The 18,777-nt window shown below is 48.6% G+C and overlaps 1 protein-coding gene across 2 annotated transcripts in view; it reads left to right on the top strand.

The window, feature by feature from the left end:
* The window catches only part of CRNKL1 (crooked neck pre-mRNA splicing factor 1), a 166,720-nt gene that overhangs the window by 51,107 nt on the left and 96,836 nt on the right, over positions 1-18,777 (top strand). The window lies entirely within an intron of this gene.

The raw sequence follows: 18,777 nt of genomic DNA, 5'->3' as shown, positions 1-18,777 counted from the left end.
TTGTTCTTTTCAGTGAGACCTGCTGGCAACAGGCTCACTGCAGCGAGGGACTAAGGGGAGAAGAAGCGAACTCGCCTGCTTGCAGCCGGATTGGGCTTCTTAGGCTACTGGACACCATTAGCTCCAGAGGGATCGACCGCAGGCCCAGCCTTGATGTTCGGTCCCGGAGCCGCGCCGCCGTCCCCCTTACAGAGCCAGAAGCAAGAAGATGGTCCGGAAAATCGGCGGCATGAAGACTCAGTCTTCACCAAGGTAGCGCACAGCACTGCAGCTGTGCGCCATTGCTCCTCTCACACACTTCATACTCCGGTCACTGAGGGTGCAGGGCGCTGGGGGGGGGCGCCCTGAGGCAGCAATAAAAACACCTTGGCTGGCAAAAATACCTCAATATATAGCCCCAGGGGCTATATATGAGGTAAATACCCCTGCCAGAAGTCCATAAAAAACGGGAGAATAGGCCGCGAAAAAGGGGCGGAGCCTATCTCCTCAGCACACTGGCGCCATTTTCCCTCACAGCTCCGTTGGAGGGAAGCTCCCTGGCTCTCCCCTGCAGTCTACAAGGGTTAAAAAAAGAGAGAGGGGGCACTAAATTTAGGCGCAGTATACATTATATATATAGATATAAAGCTATAGGGGACATAACTCAGTTAGTCCCTGCAGTATATAGCGCTCTGGTGTGTGCTGGCATACTCTCACTCTGTCCCCCCAAAGGGCTTTTGTGGGTCCTGTCCTCGTTTAGAGCATTCCCTGTGTGTCTGCAGTGTGTCGGTATGGCTGTGTCGACATGTTGAATGAGGAGGCTTATATGGTGACGGAACAGAGGCCGATATATGTGATGTCGCCCCCTGTGGGGCCGACACCAGAGTGGATAGAGAGGTAAAAGGTATTAACCGACAGTGTCAACTCCTTACATAAAAGGGTGGATGACGTAACAGCAGTGGGACAGCCGGCTTCGCAGCCCGCGCCTGCCCAGGCGTCTCAAAGGCCATCAGGGGCTCAAAAACGCCCGCTCTCTCAGATGGCAGACACAGATGTCGACACGGAGTCTGACTCCAGTGTCGACAAGGTGGAGACATATACACAATCCAATCCGTGACTTGATCCCGGCAATAAAAAATGTGTTATACATTTCTGACTTTAACCTCTATAAATGGGTTTTAGGTTTGGGGAGAAAAAACAGGCAGTGTTTTGTTCCCCCATCAGATGAATAAATGAAGTGTGTGAAAAGCGTGGGTTCCCCCGTTAAGAAACTGGTAATTTATAAAAAGTTACTGATGGCGTACTCTTTCCCGCCAGGAGGATAAGTTACGCTGGGAGATATCCCCTAGGGTGGATAAGGCGCTCACACGTTTGTCAAAAAAGGTGGCACTGCCGTCTTAGGATACGGCCACTTTAATAGGTACCTGTTGATAAAAAAAAAAAAAAAAAAAAACAGGAGGCTATCCTGAAGTCTGTATTTACACACTCAGGTACTAGACTGAGACCTGCAGATAGTGCTGCTGCAGCGTGGTTGGTGACCCTGTCAAACAGGGATACTAGTTGGCAAACATAAAAACATATTAAAGACGTTGTCTTATATATGGGGGATGCACAGAGGGATATTTTGCCGGCTGGCATCCAAAATAAATGTAATGTCCATTCTGTCAGGAGGGTATTAGAGACCTGTCACTGGACAGGTGATGCTGACTTAAAAAGCACATAGAGAGCCTTATAAGGGTGAGGAATTATTTGGGGATGGTCTCTGGGACCTCGTATCCACAGCAACTGCTGGGAAGAAATAATTTTACCTCAGGTTTCCTCACAGAAAAAGGTACAGTCCTTTCGGCTTCAGAAAAGCAAGCGAGTCAAATGGCGCTTCCTTTCTGTACAGAGACAAGGGTAGAGGGAAAAAGCTGCACCAGTCAGCCTGTTCCCAGAATCAAGATTCTTCCCCCGCCTCCTGTGAGTACACACCATGACGCGGGTGCTCCACAGGTGTAGCCAGGTACGGTGGGGGGCCGCCTCAAAAATTTCAGCAATTAGTGGGCTCGCTCACAGGTGGATCCCTGTTTCTTCCAAGTAGTATTTCAGGGGTACAAGCTGGAATTAGAGATGTCTCCCCCCAGCCGTTTCCTAAAATATGCCTTGCTGACAACTCCCTCAAGCAGGGAGGCTGTGCTAGAGGCAATTAATAAGCGGTATTCCCAGCAGGTAATACTCAAGGTGCCCCTACTTCAACAAGGACGGGGTTACTATTCCACACGGGTTGGGGTACCGAAACCGCATGGTTCGGTGTGACCCATTTTATATTTAAAATCCTTGAACATAAAAAAATTCAAGTTCAAGATGGAATCGCTCAGGGCGGTTATTGCAAGCCTGGACGAGGGGGATTACATGGTATCCCGGGACATCAAGGATGCTTACCTGCATGTCCCCATTTACCATCCTCGCCAGGAGTACCTCAGATTTGTGGTACAGGATTACCATTACCAAGTCCAGACACTGCCGTTTGGACTGTACATGGCACCGAGGGTGTTTTATCAAGGTAATGGCCGAAATGATGATACTCCTTCAAAAAAAGGGAGTTGTAATTATCCCGTAATTGGACAATCTCGTTATAAGGGCGAGGTCCAAGGAGCAGTTGGTAGTCGGGGTAGCACTATTTTGGAAAGTGCTACAACAGCATAGGTGGATTCTAAACAGTCCAAAGTCACAGCTGGTTCCTATGACACGTCTACTGTTCCTGGGGATGGTTCTGGACATAAACCAGAAATAGTGTTTCTCCCGGAGGAGAAAGCCAAGGAGTTGTCATCTCTAGTCAGAGACCTCCTGAAAACCAAAATAGGTAGCGGTGCATCATTGCACGCGAGTCCTGGGAAAAATGGTAGCTTCTTACGAAGCAATCCCATTAGGCAGGTTCCATACAAGAACTTTTCAGAGGGACCTGTTGGACAAGTGGCCTGGATCTCATCTTCCGATGCATAGGCTGATAACCCTGTCTCCAAGGACCAGGGTATCTCTACTGTGGTGGCTGCAGAGTGCCCATCTTCAAGAGGGCCGCAGGTTCGGCATACAGGACTAGGTCCTAGTGACCATGGATTCCAGTCTTTGAGGCTGGGGGGCAGTCGCATAGGGAAGAAACTTCCAGGGACTTTGGTCAAGTCAGGTTATTTCCCTACACATAAATATTCTGGATCTGAGGGCCATTTACAATGCCCTGAGGCCAGCAAGGCCTCTGCTTCAAAACCAGCCGGTACTGATCCAATCAGACAACATCACGGCAGTCGCTCATGTAATCAACAGGGCGGCACAAAAAGCAGGATGGCGATGGCAGAAGCCACAAGGATTCTCCGATAGGCGGAAAATCATGTGTTAGCACTGTCAGCAGTGTTCATTCCCGGAGTGGACAACTGGGAAGCAGATCTTCTCAACAGACACGACCTCCACCCGGGAGAATGGGGACTTCCTCCAGAAGTCTTCCAATAGGATTGTACACCATTGGGAAAGGCCACAGGTGGACATGATGGCGTCCCGCCTTAACAAAAAGCTAAAAAAGATATTGCTCCAGGTCAAGGGACCCTCAGGCGATAGCTATGGACGCTCTGGTAACACCGTGGGTGTACCAGTCGGTTTAGGTGTTCTCCCCTCTGCCTCTCATACCAAAGGTACTGAGAATAATAGGAAGGCGAGGAGTAAGAACGATACTCGTGGATGGCCAAGAAGAGCTTGGTACCCAGAACTTCAAGAATTTATATCAGAGGACCAATGGCCTCTGCCACTCAGTCAGGACCTGCGGCAGCAGGGGCCCTGTCTGTTCCAAGACTTACCGCGGCTGCGTTTGACGGCATGGCGGTTGAACGCCGGATCCTGAAGGAAACGGGTATTCCGGAGGAAGTAATTCCTACGCTTACTAAAGCCAGGAAAGTGGTTACAGCAACTCATTATCAACGCATATGGCGAAAATATGTTGCATGGTGTGAGGCCGAAAGGGCCCCAACTGAGGAATTTCAACTAGGTCGATTTCTGCATTTCCTGCAAGCAGGAGTGACTATGGGCCTTAAATTGGGTTCCATTAAGGTACAGATCTCGGCTCTGTCGATTTTCTTTCAAAAAAGAACTAGCTTCAGTACCTGAAGTTCAGACATTTATAAAAGGAGTGCTGCATAGTCAGCCCCCGTTTGTGCCTCCTGTGGCACCTTGGGATCTCAACGTGGTGTTGAGTTTTCTTAAAATCACTTTGGTTTGAACCACTAAAAACCGTGGATCTGAAATATCTCACATGGAAGGTGGTTATGTTATTGGCCTTGGCTTCTGCCAGGCGAGTATCAGAATTGGCGGCTTTGTCTTGTAAAAGCCCTTATTTGATTTTCCATATGGATAGGGCAGAATTGAGGACTCGTCCCCAATTTCTCCCTAAGGTGGTGTCAGCGTTTCACCTGAACCAGCCTATTGTGGTGCCTGCGGCTACTAAGGATTTGGAGGACTCCAAGTTGCTAGACGTTGTCAGGGCCCTGAAAATATATGTTTCCAGGACGGCTGGAGTCAGAAAATCTGACTCGCTGTTTATCCTATATGCACCCAACAAGCTGGGTGCTCCTGCTTCTAAGCAGACTATTGCTCGTTGGATTTGTAGTACAATTCAGCTTGCACATACTGTGGCAGGCCTGCCACAGCCAAAATCTGTCAATGCCCATTCCACAAGGAAGGTGGGCTCATCTTGGGCGGCTGCCCGAGGGGTCTCGGCTTTACAACTTTGCCGAGCAGCTACTTGGTCAGGGGCAAACACGTTTGCAAAATTTTACAAATTTGATACCCTGGCTGAGGAGGACCTGGAGTTCTCTCATTCGGTGCTGCAGAGTCATCCGCACTCTCCCGCCCGTTTGGGAGCTTTGGTATAATCCCCATGGTCCTTACGGAGTTCCCAGCATCCACTAGGACGTTAGAGAAAATAAGAATTTACTCACCGGTAATTCTATTTCTCGTAGTCCGTAGTGGATGCTGGGCGCCCATCCCAAGTGCGGTTTATCTGCATTACTTGTACATAGTTATTGTTAACTAAATCAGGTTATTGTTGAGCCATCTGTTGAGAGGCTCTATTGTTTCATACTGTTAACTGTGTTTCATATCACGAGTTGTACGGTGTGATTGGTGTGGCTGGTATGAGTCTTACCCGGGATTCAAAATCCTTCCTTATTGTGTACGCTCGTCCGGGCACAGTACCTAACTGAGGCTTGGAGGAGGGTCATAGTGGGAGGAGCCAGTGCACACCAGGTAGTCTAAGATCTTTCTAGAGTGCCCAGCCTCCTTCGGAGCCCGCTATTCCCCATGGTCCTTACGGAGTTCCCAGCATCCACTACGGACTACGAGAAATAGAATTACCGGTGAGTAAATTCTTATTATTTTCTCTAACGTCCTAAGTGGATGCTGGGGACTCCGTAAGGACCATGGGGAATAGCGGCTCCGCAGGAGACTGGGCACAAAAGTAAAGCTTTAGAACTACCTGGTGTGCAGTGGCTCCTCCCCCTATGACCCTCCTCCAAGCCTCAGTTAGATTTTTGTGCCCGAACGAGAAGGGTGCACACTAGGTGGCTCTCCTGAGCTGCTTAGTGAAAAGTTTAGTTTTAGGTTTTTTATTTTCAGTGAGACCTGCTGGCAACAGGCTCACTGCATCGAGGGACTAAGGGGAGAAGAAGCGAACTCACCTGCGTACAGAGTGGATTGGGCTTCTTAGGCTACTGGACATTAGCTCCAGAGGGACGATCACAGGCCCAGCCATGGATGGGTCCCAGAGCCGCGCCGCCGGCCCCCTTACAGAGCCAGAAGACAGAGGAGGTCCGGAAAATCGGCGGCAGAAGACGTCCTGTCTTCAACAAGGTAGCGCACAGCACTGCAGCTGTGCGCCATTGCTCTCAGCACACTTCACACTCCGGTCACTGAGGGTGCAGGGCGCTGGGGGGGGGCGCCCTGAGACGCAATAAAAACACCTTGGATGGCAAAAAATGCATCACATATAGCTCCTGGGCTATATGGATGAATTTAACCCCTGCCAGAATACATAGAAAAACGGGAGATAAGGCCGCCGATAAGGGGGCGGAGCCTATCTCCTCAGCACACTGGCGCCATTTTCCCTCACAGCTCCGTTGGAGGGAAGCTCCCTGGCTCTCCCCTGCAGTCACTACACTACAGAAAGGGTTAAAAAAGAGAGGGGGGGGGGGCACTAATTATGCGCAGTATTAAAGATACAGCAGCTATAAGGGGAAAAACACTTATATAAGGTTATCCCTGTATATATATAGCGCTCTGGTGTGTGCTGGCAAACTCTCCGTCTCCCCAAAGGGCTAGTGGGGTCCTGTCCTCTATCAGAGCATTCCCTGTGTGTGTGCTGTATGTCGGTACGTTTGTGTCGACATGTATGAGGAGAAAAATGATGTGGAGACGGAGCAGATTGCCTGTAATAGTGATGTCACCCCCTAGGGGGTCGACACCTGAGTGGATGAACTGTTGGAAGGAATTACGTAACAGTGTCAGCTCTGTATAAAAGACAGTGGTTGACATGAGACAGCCGGCTACTCCGCTTGTGCCTGTCCAGACGTCTCATAGGCCGTCAGGGGCTCTAAAGCGCCCGTTACCTCAGATGGCAGATATAGACGCCGACACGGATACTGACTCCAGTGTCGACGGTGAAGAGACAAATGTGACTTCCAGTAGGGCCACACGTTACATGATTGAGGCAATGAAAAATGTTTTACACATTTCTGATAATACGAGTACTACCAAAAAGGGGTATTATGTTCGGTGAGGAAAAACTACCTGTAGTTTTCCTGAATCTGAGAAATTAAATGAGGTGTGTGATGATGCGTGGTTTTCCCCCGATAACAACTGATAATTTCAAAAATGTTATTGGCATTATATCCTTTCCCGCCAGAGGTTAGGGTGCGTTGGGAAACACCCCCTAGGGTGGATAAAGCGCTCACACGCTTGTAAGAACAAGGGCTCTACCCTCTCCTGAGATGGCCGCCCTTAAGGATCCTGCTGATAGAAAGCAGGAGGGCATTCTAAAAGGTATTTACACACATACTGGTGTTATACTGCGACCAGCAATCGCCTCAGCCTGGATGTGCAGTGCTGGGTTGGCGTGGTCGGATTCCCTGACTGAAAATATTGATACCCTAGATAGGGACAGTATATTATTGCCTATAGAGCATTTAAAAGATGCATTTCTATATATGCGTGTTGCACAGCGGAATATTTGCCGACTGGCATCAAGTCTAAGTGCGTTGTCCATTTCTACCAGTAGAGGGTTATCGACACGACAGTGGTCAGGTGATGCGGATTCCAAACGGTATTTGGAAGTATTGCCTTATTAAGGGGAGGAGTTATTTGGGGTCGGTCTTTCAGACCTGGTGGCCACGGCAACAGCTGGGAAATCCACGTTTGTACCCCAGGTCGCCTCTCAACATGAGAAGACGCCGTATTATCAGGCGCAGTCTTTTCGTGGGCAAGCGGGCAAAAGGTTCCTCATTTCTGCCCCGTGACAGAGGGAGAGGAAAAAGGCTGCAGAAATCAGCCAGTTCCCAGGAACAGAAACCCTCTCCCGCCTCTGCCAAGCCCTCAGTATGACGCTGGGGCTTTACAAGCAGAATCAGGCACGGTGGGGGCCCGTCTCAATGAATTTCAGCGCGCAGTGGGCTCACTCGCAAGTAGACCCCTGGATCCTTCAGGTGATATCTCAGGGGTACAAATTGGAATTCGAGACGTCTCCCCCTCGCCGTTTCCTAAAGTCGGCTTTACCGATGTCTCCTTCTGACAGGGAGACAGTTTTGGAAGCCATTCACAAGCTGTATTCCCAGCAGGTGATAATCAAGGTACCCCTCCTGCAACAGGGAACGGGGTATTATTCCACACTGTTGTGGTACCGAAGCCGGACGGCTCGGTGAGACCGATTCTAAATCTAAAATCTTTGAACACTTACATACAGAGGTTTAAATTCAAGATTGAGTCACTCAGAGCAGTGATTGCGAACCTGGAAGAAGAGGACTACATGATGTCTCGGGACATCAAGGATGCTTACCTTCATGTCCCAATTTACCCTTCTCACCAAGGGTACCTCAGGTTTATGGTACAGAACTGTCACTATCAGTTTCAGACGCTGCCGTATGGATGGTCCACGGCACCCCGGGTCTTTACCAAGGTAATGGCCGAAATGATGATACTCCTTCGAAGGAAGGGAATTTTAGTTATCCCTTACTTGGACGATTCCCTGATAAGGGTAAGATCCAGGGAACAGTTGGAGGTCGGTGTAGCACTATCTCAGGTAGTGTTGCGGCAGCACGATTGGATTCTCAATATTCCAAAATCGCAGCTGATTCCGACGACTCGTCTTCTGTTCTTAGGGATGATCCTGGACACCGTTCAGAAAAAGGTGTTTCTCCCGGAGGAGAAAGTCAAGGAGTTATCCGAGCTAGTCGGGAACCTCCTATAACCGAGCCAAGTCTCAGTACATCAATGAGATGGTTCTGGGAAAAATGGTGGCTTCCTATGAAGCAATCCCATGCGGCAGATTCCACGCAAGAACTTTCCAGTGGGACCTGCTGGACAAATGGTCTGGGTCGCATCTTCAGATGCATCAGCGGATAACCCTGTCACCAAGCACAAGGGTGTCTCTCCTGTGGTGGTTGCAGAGTGCTCATCTTCTAGAGGGCCGCACATTCAGGACTGGGTCCTGGTGACCACGGATGCCAGCCTGCGAGGCTGGGGAGCAGTCACACAGGGAAGGAATTTCCAGAGCTTATGGTCAAGCCTGGAGACATCACTTCACATAAATATCCTGAAGCTAAGGGCCATTTACAATGCTCTAAGCTCAGCAAGACCTCTGCTTCAAGGTCACCCGGAGTTGATCCATTCGGACAACATCACGGCAGTCACCCACGTAAACAGACAGGGTGACACAAGAAGCAGAAGGGCAATGGCAGAAGCTGCAAGGATTCTTCGCTGGGCGGAAAATCATGTGATAGCACTGTCAGCAGTATTCATTCCGGGAGTGGACAACTGGGAAGCAGACTTCCTCAGCAAACACGACCTCCACCCGGGAGAGTGGGGACTTCACCCAGAAGTCTTCCACATGTTTATAAAACTCGACAAGTATTGCGCCAGGTCAAGGGACCCTCAGGCAATAGCTGTAGACGCTCTGGTAACACAGTGGGTGTACCAGTCAGTGTATGTGTTCCCTCCTCTGCCTCTCATAACCAAGGTACTGAGAATTATAAGATGGAGAGGAGTAAGCACTATATTCGTGGCTCCGGATTGGCCAAGAAGGACTTGGTAACCGGAACTTCAAGAGATGCTCACGGAGGATCCGTGGCCTCTACCTCTAAGAAGGGACCTGCTCCAGCAAGGACCCTGTCTGTTCCAAGACTTACCGCGGCTGCGTTTAACGGCAGGGCGGTTGAACGCCGGATCCTGAAGGAAAAAGGCATTCCGGATGAAGTCATCCCTATCCTGATCAAAGCCAGGAAAGATATAACCGCAAAACATTATCACCGCATTTGGCGAAAATATGTTGCGTGGTGCGAGGCCAGTAAGGCCCCGACGGAGGAATTTTCAACTAGGTCGATTCCTACATTTCCTGCAAACAGGAGTGTCTATGGGCCTGAAATGGGGGTCCATTAAGGTTCAAATTTCGGCCCTGTCAATTTTCTTCCAAAAAGAACTAGCTTCAGTCCCTGAAGTTCAGACGTTTGTGAAAGGGGTACTGTATATACAGCCTCCTTTTGTGCCTCCAGTGGCACCTTGGGATCTAAATGTAGTTTTTGGGTTCCAAAAGTCACATTGTTTTGAACCACTTAAATATGTGGAGTTAAAATATCTCACATGGAAAGTGGTCATGCTGTTGGCCCTGGCCTGGGCCAGGTGCGTGTCAGAATTGGCGGCTTTATCCTGTAAAAGCCCTCATCTGATTTTCCATTCGGACAGGGCGGAATTGAGGACTTGTCCTCAGTTTCTCCCTAAGGTGGTTTTCAGCGTTTCACCTGAATCAACCTATTGTGGTGCCTGCGGCTACTAGGGACTTGGAGGACTCCAAGTTGCTAGACGTTGTCAGAGCCCTGGAAATATAGGTTTCCAGGACGGCTGGAGTCAGAAAATCTGACTCGTTGTTTATTCTGTATGCACCCAACAAGCTGGGTGCTCCTGCTTCTAAGCAGACTATTGCTCGTTGGATTTGTAGTACAATTCAGCTTGCACATTCTGTGACAGGCCTGCCACAGCCAAAATCTGTAAAAGCCCATTCCACAAGGAAGGTGGGCTCATCTTGGGCGGCTGCCCGAGGGGTCTCGGCTTTACAACTTTGCCGAGCAGCTACTTGGTCAGGAGCAAATACGTTTGTAAAATTCTACAAATGTGATACCCTGGCTGAGGAGGACCTGGAGTTCTCTCATTTGGTGCTGCAGAGTCATCCGCACTCTCCCGCCCGTTTGGGAGCTTTGGTATAATCCCCATGGTCCTTACGGAGTCCCCAGCATCCACTTAGGACGTTAAAGAAAATAAGAATTTACTTACCGATTAATTCTATTTCTCGTAGTCCGTAGTGGATGCTGGGCGCCCATCCCAAGTGCGGATTGTCTGCAATACTGGTACATAGTTATTGTTACCAAAAAATCGGGTTATTGCTGTAGTGAGCCATCTTTTCTAGAGGCTCCTCTGTTATCATGCTGTTAACTGGGTTCAGATTACAGGTTATACGGTGTGATTGGTGTGGCTGGTATGAGTCTTACCCGGGATTCAAAATCCTTCCTTATTGTGTACGCTCGTCCGGGCACAGTATCCTAACTGAGGCTTGGAGGAGGGTCATAGGGGGAGGAGCCAGTGCACACCAGGTAGTTCTAAAGCTTTACTTTTGTGCCCAGTCTCCTGCGGAGCCGCTATTCCCCATGGTCCTTACGGAGTCCCCAGCATCCACTACGGACTACGAGAAATAGAATTATCGGTAAGAAAATTCTTATTTTCTCTAACGTCCTAGTGGATGCTGGGGACTCCGTAAGGACCATGGGGATTATACCAAAGCTCCCAAACGGGCGGGAGAGTGTGGATGACTCTGCAGCACCGATTGAGCAAACACATGGTCTTCCTCAGCCAGGGTATCAAACTTGTAGAACTTTGCAAAAGTGTTTGAACCTGGCCAAGTAGCCGCTCGGCAAAGCTGTAATGCCGAGATCCCTCGGGCAGCCGCCCAAGAAGAGCCCACCTTCCTAGTGGAATGGGCCTTAACTGATTTTGGCAGCGGCAATCCAGCCACAGAATGAGCCTGCTGAATCGTGTTACAGATCCAGCGAGCAATAGTTTGCTTTGAAGCAGGAGCACCAAGATTGTTGGAAGCATACAGGAGAAACAAAGACTCTGTTTTCCTGATCCTAGCCGTTCTGGCTACATAAACCTTCAAAGCCCTGACCACATCAAGCAACTCTGAATCCTCCAAGTCAGTAGTAGCCACAGGCACCACAATAGGTTGGTTTATATGAAAGGATGAAACCACTTTCGGCAGAAATTGTGGACGGGTCCGCAATTCTGCTCTATCCGCATGGAAAACCAGATAGGGGCTTTTATGTGACAAAGCCGCCAAGGCTAATAGCATGACCACCTTCCACGTGAGATATTTCAACTCCACCGTTTTGAGTAGTCCAAGCCAGTGGGATTTCAGGAAACTCAACACCACGTTAAGATCCCAAGGTGCCACTGGAGGCACAAAAGGGGGCTGAATATGCAGCACTCCCTTTACAAACGTCTGAACTTCAGGTAGAGAAGTCAACTCCTTTTGAAAGAAAATGGATAGGGCCGAAATCTGGACCTTAATGGAACCCAATTTTAGGCCCAAATTCACTCCTGACTGTAGGAAGTGAAGGAACGGCCCAGCTGGAATTCCTCCGTAGGGGCATTCCTGGCCTCACACCAAGCAACGTATTTTCGCCATATACGGTGATAATGTTGAGCTGTTACGTCCTTCCTAGCCTTTATCAGCGTAGGAATGACCTCATCCAGAATGCCTTTCTCTGCTAGGATCCAGCGTTCAACCGCCATGCCATCAAACGCAGCCAGTCGTTGCAACAGGGGCCCTGTCTGTTCCAAAAGTCCTGTCTTAGAGGAAGAGGCCACGGGTCCTCTGTGAGCATTTCTTGCAGATCTGGATACCAAGTCCTTCGTGGCCAATCTGGAACAATGAGTATTGTTCTCACTCCTCTTTTTCTTATTATCCTCAGCACCTTGGGTACGAGAGGAAGAGGAGGCAATACATAGACCGACTGGAACACCCACGGTGTCACCAGGGCGTCTACAGCTATCGCCTGAGGGTCTCTTGACCTGGCGCAATACCTCTGTAGCTTTTTGTTGAAGCGGGATGCCATCATGTCCACCTGTGGCAGTCCCCACCGACTTGTAATCTGTGCGAAGACTTCCTGATGAAGTCCCCACTCTCCCGGGTGGAGGTAGTGTCTGCTGAGAAAGTCTGCTTCCCAGTTGTCCACTCCCGGGATGAACACTGCTGACAGTGCGCTTATGTGATTCTCCGCCCAGCGAAGAATTCTGGTGGCTAACGCCATCGCCCCTCGCTCCTTGTGCCGCCTTGTCGGTTTACATGAGCCACTGCGGTGATGGTGTCTGACTGAATCAGAACCGGTTGGTCGCGAAGCAAGTTCTCCGCTTGACGCAGGGCGTTGTATACGGCCCTTAGTTCCAGGATGTTGATGTGAAGGCAAGTCTCTTGACTTGACCACAGACCTTGGAAATCTCTTCCCTGTGTGACTGCTCCCCACCCTCGGAGGCTTGCATCCGTAGTCACCAGGACCCAGTCCTGAATGCCGAATCTGCGGCCCTCTAGAAGGTGAGCGCTCTGCAGCCACCACAGAAGAGACACCCTGGCCCTGGGGGATAGTGTGATTAACCGATGCATCTGAAGATGTGATCCGGACCACTTGTCCAGTAAGTCCCATTGAAAGGTCCTCGCATGGAACCTGCCGAAGGGAATGGCCTCTAAGATGCCACCATCTTTCCCAGGACTTGAGTGCAGTGATGCACTGACACCTGTTTTGGTTTTAATAGGTTCCTGACCAGTGTCATGAGTTCCTGAGCTTTCTCTATCGGGAGATAAACCCTCTTCTGGTCTGTGTCTAGAATCATGCCCAGGAAAGGCAGACTAGTCGTAGGAAACAACTGCGACTTTGGAATATTTAGAATCCAGCCGTGTTGCCGTAACACTTCCAGAGAAAGTGCTACGCTGATCAGCAACTGCTCTCTTGATCTCGCCTTTATGAGGAGATCGCCCACGTATGGGATAATTGTGACCCCTTGCTTCCTCAGGAGTACCATCATTTCCGCCATTACCTTGGTAAATATTCTCGGTGTCGTGGAGAGACCAAACGGCAACGTCTGAAATTGGTAATGACAATCCTGTACCACAAATCTGAGGTACGCCTGATGAGGTGGATAAATGGGGACATGAAGGTATGCATCCTTTATGTCCAGAGACACCATAAAATCCCCCCCCCCTTCCAGGCTTGCGATGACCGCTCTCAGCGATTCCATCTTGAACTTGAACCTTTTCAGGTATATGTTCAGGGATTTTAAATCCAATATGGGTCTGACCGAACCGTCCGGTTTCGGGACTACAAACATGGTCGACTAATAACCCCTTCCCTGTTGGAGGGGAAGCATGACAACCACCTGTTGAAGATACAATTTGTGAATTGCAGTTAACACTATTTCCCTCTCGTGGGGGGAAGCTGGTCGGGCCGATTTGAGGTATCGGTGAGGGGGCATCTCTTCGACTTCCAGCTTGTATCCCTGAGACACAATTTTTATTGCCCAGGAATCCACCTGGAAGTGAACCCACTTGTGGCTGAAATTTCTAAGACGTGCCCCCACCAGGCCTAGTTCCGCCTGTGGAGCCCCAGCGTCCTGCGGTGGATTTTGTAGAGGCCGGGGAGGACTTCTGTTCCTGGGAACTAGCTGTGTTGTGCAGCTTCTTTCCTCTGCCCCTGCCTCTGGCAAGAAAGGACGCACCCCGGACTTTCTTGCTTTGTGATCGAAAGGACTGCATTTGATAATGTCGTGCTTTCTTAGCCTGTGCGGGAATATAAGGCAAAAGATCAGAATTACCAGCTATAGCTGTGGAGACCAGGTCCGAGAGCCCTTCTCCACACAATTCCTCAGCCTTGTAAGGTAAACCTTGCATATGCCTCTTTTAGTCAGCATCACCTGTGCATGTTCCACAGGACACGTCTAGCAGAAATCGACATAGCGTTGACTCTAGAACCCAGTAGACTAATGTCTCTTTGGGCATGTTTTATTTATATATATATATATATATACACACACACACACACACACACACACACACACACACACACACACACACACTAGGGTCTCAATGTCCACGCTGCTGCAGCGCTATAACCCCATGCCGACACAATCGCCGGTCTGAGTAGTGTACCAGCATGTGTGTAAATGGACTTCAAAGTACTTTTACTGCATGCTATCTGCAGGATCCCTGAGGATAGCTGTTAAGTCAGCGCTACCTTTTGGGTAGACGTGAGAAGCTTTGTCCACCCTAGGGGAAGATTCCCATTGTATCCTGGCCCTAGTAGGGAAAGGATACTCCCTGAGAATTCTCTGTGGGAAGCTGCAGCTTCTTGTCTGGAGATTGCCGCTCTTTTTCTTCATGAGAGGAGGGAAATTTACCTCAGCTTTCTTCCCCTTAAACATGTGTACCCCTGTGTCAGGGACAGATGAGTCATCAGTGATATGCAAAACATCTTTCATTACAATAATCATATATTGAATACTTTCCTGCCATTTTGGCTGTAACTTTGCATTATTGTAGTCGACATTGGAGTCAGACTCCGTGTCAATATCAGTGTCTATTATTTTGGATAGTGAGCGTTGTGAGACCCTGAATGTCTCTGCGACATAGGGACAGACATGGGTAGATTCCCTGTCTGTTCTCTAATCTTTTTTGCAATAAATTTACCTCAGCACTTAATTTCACCTCAGCACTTAATTTCACATATCCAATCAGGTGTCTGCGTTGTCGACGGAGATACCACACACACACACACACACACACACACACACACACACACACACTTGCTCCATCACCTCCTTAGGAGAGCCTTTTACCTCAGACATGTCGACACACACGTACCGACACACCACACACTCAGGGAATGCTCATCTGAAGATAATTCCCCCACAAGGCCCTTTGGAGAGACAGAGAGAGAGTGTGCCAGCACACACCCCAGCGCTATATGACCCAGGAAAAAACACAGCAATTTAATGTTTACCCAGTAGCGCTGTTATTATCTGCGCCGAATCATGTGCCCGCCCCCCCTCTTCTTTAAAACCCTCTCTTCTACCGTGGTATAAGCACGGGAGAGACCGGGGAGCTTCCTCTCAGCGGTGCTGTGGAGAAAAAACATGGTGCTGGTGAGTGCTGAGGAAGAAGCCCCGCCCCCTCGACGGCGGGCTTCTGTCCCGCTTAAATATACATTTTCTTAAAGAGGTCCAAATGCTGCCCAGGGCGCCCCCCCCCCCTGCGCCCTGCACCCTTACAGTGACCGGAGTATGTGAGGTGTGTGGGAGCAATGGCGCACAGCTGCAGTGCTGTGCGTTACCTCAGTGAAGAACGGAGTCTTCTGCCGCCGATTTCGAAGTCTTCTTGCTTCTCATACTCACCCGGCTTCTGTTTTCCGGCTCTGCGAGGGGGAAGGCGGCGCGGCTCTGGGATCGGACGGCGAGGGTGAGATCCTGCGTACGATCCCTCTGGAGCTAATGGTGTCTAGTAGCCTAAGAAGCAGGACCTAACTTCAGAGAGTAGGGCTGCTTCTCTCCCCTCAGTCCCACGATGCAGGGAGTCTGTTGCCAGCAGAGCTCCCTGAAAATAAAAAAACCTAACAAAATACTTTCTCTCAGCAAACTCAGGAGAGCTCACTGAAAAGCACCCAGCTCGCTCTGGGCACAGTATCAAACTGAGGTCTGGAGGAGGGGCATGGAGGGAGGAGCCAGAGCACACCAGAACCTAAATTCATTCTTAAAGTGCCCATGTCTCCTGCGGAGCTTGTCTATCCCCATGGTCCTTACGGAGTCCCCAGCATCCACTAGGACGTTAGAGAAATAGTGATTTTTCTTTTTCTCCATCACCTCAATCACAGCGCACCTAAAGTATGTTCCCAAATATTCTTCCCGCTAGGCTGTTTCAGATGTGTGCCGCGCCCAGCCTGATTTTAAATTGCCAAAAAATGCCCTGCCCTAAGGCAGCACCCCACTGAAGCAATCTGCCCTCTGCCGTCCCCACCCGCGGGCCACAGCATCCTGAGGGTGAGTAGATCTATTCAGTGAGGGGAGAGCTTGGGGGCAGCCTAGCACCTCTGTAAGTGCTGGGCACGACCCCAAGAGTGCCGAAAATGAGGCCACGCCCCCTTTTGGGACATGCGCGCAGAAGTGTCAGATTTTCCCTGACGACGCCGTGTCTGCTGTTCACCAAAGAATGAACACTACCAAATATCTTGCTGAGATGTCAGGGGAATTGGTGCACACACCATAATTTACAAATACATTGAAGGCGCTATACTGCAATACACAATCCAAGGTACACATTCTACACTAAAACACATTTTTATACATGTTTATAGATGTGCTTAATCCACATAAGTATACTTTCTAATATAGCGTCTAGGGTGCATATTTTGATTAAACTGATTGTAAGATTACAAGCATTATAAGAAACTGTTAAAAAGAAAAACCTGAATAAATAAGTAAAGCCCATCTACAACAATCTGATAGTATCTACTCTAATGCTGGGCACACACTTAGTTACATAGTCAGTGAGGTTGAAAAGAGGCAAAATGCCCATCGGGTACAACATGTATTCTATGTTAATCTCTTCATATTATAATGCGCCCGCTGGAGTAATGGTTTAGTACCAACTGACAGCTAGGAATCTTACCACTCCCAGATAATTTAATGTCAATATGTTAAATATTCTAGCCCTGGATACATTTTCCAGTTAGAAATTTGTCCAGTCCGTTTTTAAATACATTTATAGAGTCAGCCATTATTACCTTCTCCGGCAGGGAGTTCCAAATCTTAATTGCCCTTACCGTGAAGAACCCTTTCCTACGTTTTGTATGGAATTTTCTCTCCTCTAGCCTCAGCGAGTGCCCACGCGTCCTATACAGAGTTTTTAATAAACAAATCCACTGCTAGCTCCTTGTAATGACCCTTTACATATTTGAAGATATTAATGTCACCTCTTAGTTGCCTCTTTTCTAGTATATTTAACCTATTAAGCCTTTCCTCATACTCCAGTGTCTCTAACCCTTTAATCAATTTAGTAGCTCACCTTTGAACTCTTTTTCTAGTTCCCGATATATTTTTATAATATGGTGCCCAAAACTGAACCCAATATTCCAGGTGCTGACGTACCAATGATTTGTACAGCGGCAGGATTACATCTTCGACCCTTGTCTCAATGCCCCGTTTAATGCACGCAAGCACTTTACTTGCCTTCTTTGCTGCAATTTGACATTGTGTACTGTTAAGTCTATTATCTATGAGCACCCCCAAATCTTTTTCCACCATAGTTACCCTTATATTTTCCCAATCTAGAGTGTAGGATGCAAGTGTTTTTGTTTTTTGTCCCAAAATGCATAACTTTGCATTTTTCTATATTGAACCTCATTCTCCATTTAGACGCCCAGGTTTGAAGTTTAAATAAGTCATTCTGTAGAAACTCCACATCGCCTTCAGAATTAATTACCTTACACAGTTTAGTATCCTCTGCAAAGATTGACACTGTGCTTTCCAGGCCTATTCCTAGATAATTGATATAGTGAACAGCAGTGGGCCAAGAACGGACTCTTGTGGTATTCCGCTGACTACTTGTGCCAGCTGGAGAACATCCCGTTGACCACTACTCGTTGTACTCTGTTATCCAGCCAATTACTTATCCATCTACAAATAGTATATCCTGGGCCAAGTTCCCTTAATTTGTTTATCAGTCTCCTATGAGGCACTGTATCGAAGGCTTTTGCAAAATCCAAATACACCACGTCCACTGCTTTTTCCTGATCAAGATTCTCGCTCACTTCCACGTAGAAGCTAATTAAGTTGGTTTGACATGATCTGTCCCTTACAAACCCATGCTGACTTTTGCTAATAAACTTAGTAGCCTGTAGGTGCTCCTCTATGCTATCCCTCAAAATGCCGTCCAATATTTTACCCACTATAGAGGTTAAACTAACTGGTCTTTAATTTCCAGGATTACTTTACAGATTATTCTGCAGATCAGATAAATGCTGTGATTATCCAATCAGTAGGATCAATCAGTGTTTGTTAAGCTGGTTATACACAGTTCCAATGTGTGTGTGTATATATAGAACTATACAATGTAAAGGTGTGTACACAAGGTGCGATATGCACTTAACTTTCCTTACGACTTTGACTATATAGTCAAAATCGTAAGGAAAGTTAGTGCATATCGCACCGTGTACACAGTTGGCGATGCTGATGCGCGGTCCCGCAGGATCGGCATCGCAAGAAAAAATACTGTGCAGGCAGCACAACATTGGCTATATTGGTGGGGCCAGACTCCGGCCACGTTGAACACTCAGTGTCGGGCATACGGCGCATTGCGCCATGCGTACACACCTTTAGTCAAAGGGCCCAGTATAGACTCTTCCAAGGGCTTAATTTCTCAGGGCATAGACTGTCTCAGCCAATATCAAACATAGTGACAGGTCCTGGATTATCTTA

The sequence above is a fragment of the Pseudophryne corroboree genome, chromosome 4, assembly GCF_028390025.1.
Source record: "Pseudophryne corroboree isolate aPseCor3 chromosome 4, aPseCor3.hap2, whole genome shotgun sequence".
Lineage (NCBI taxonomy): Eukaryota > Metazoa > Chordata > Amphibia > Anura > Myobatrachidae > Pseudophryne > Pseudophryne corroboree.
This window is presented reverse-complemented; position numbering and strand designations above follow the sequence as displayed.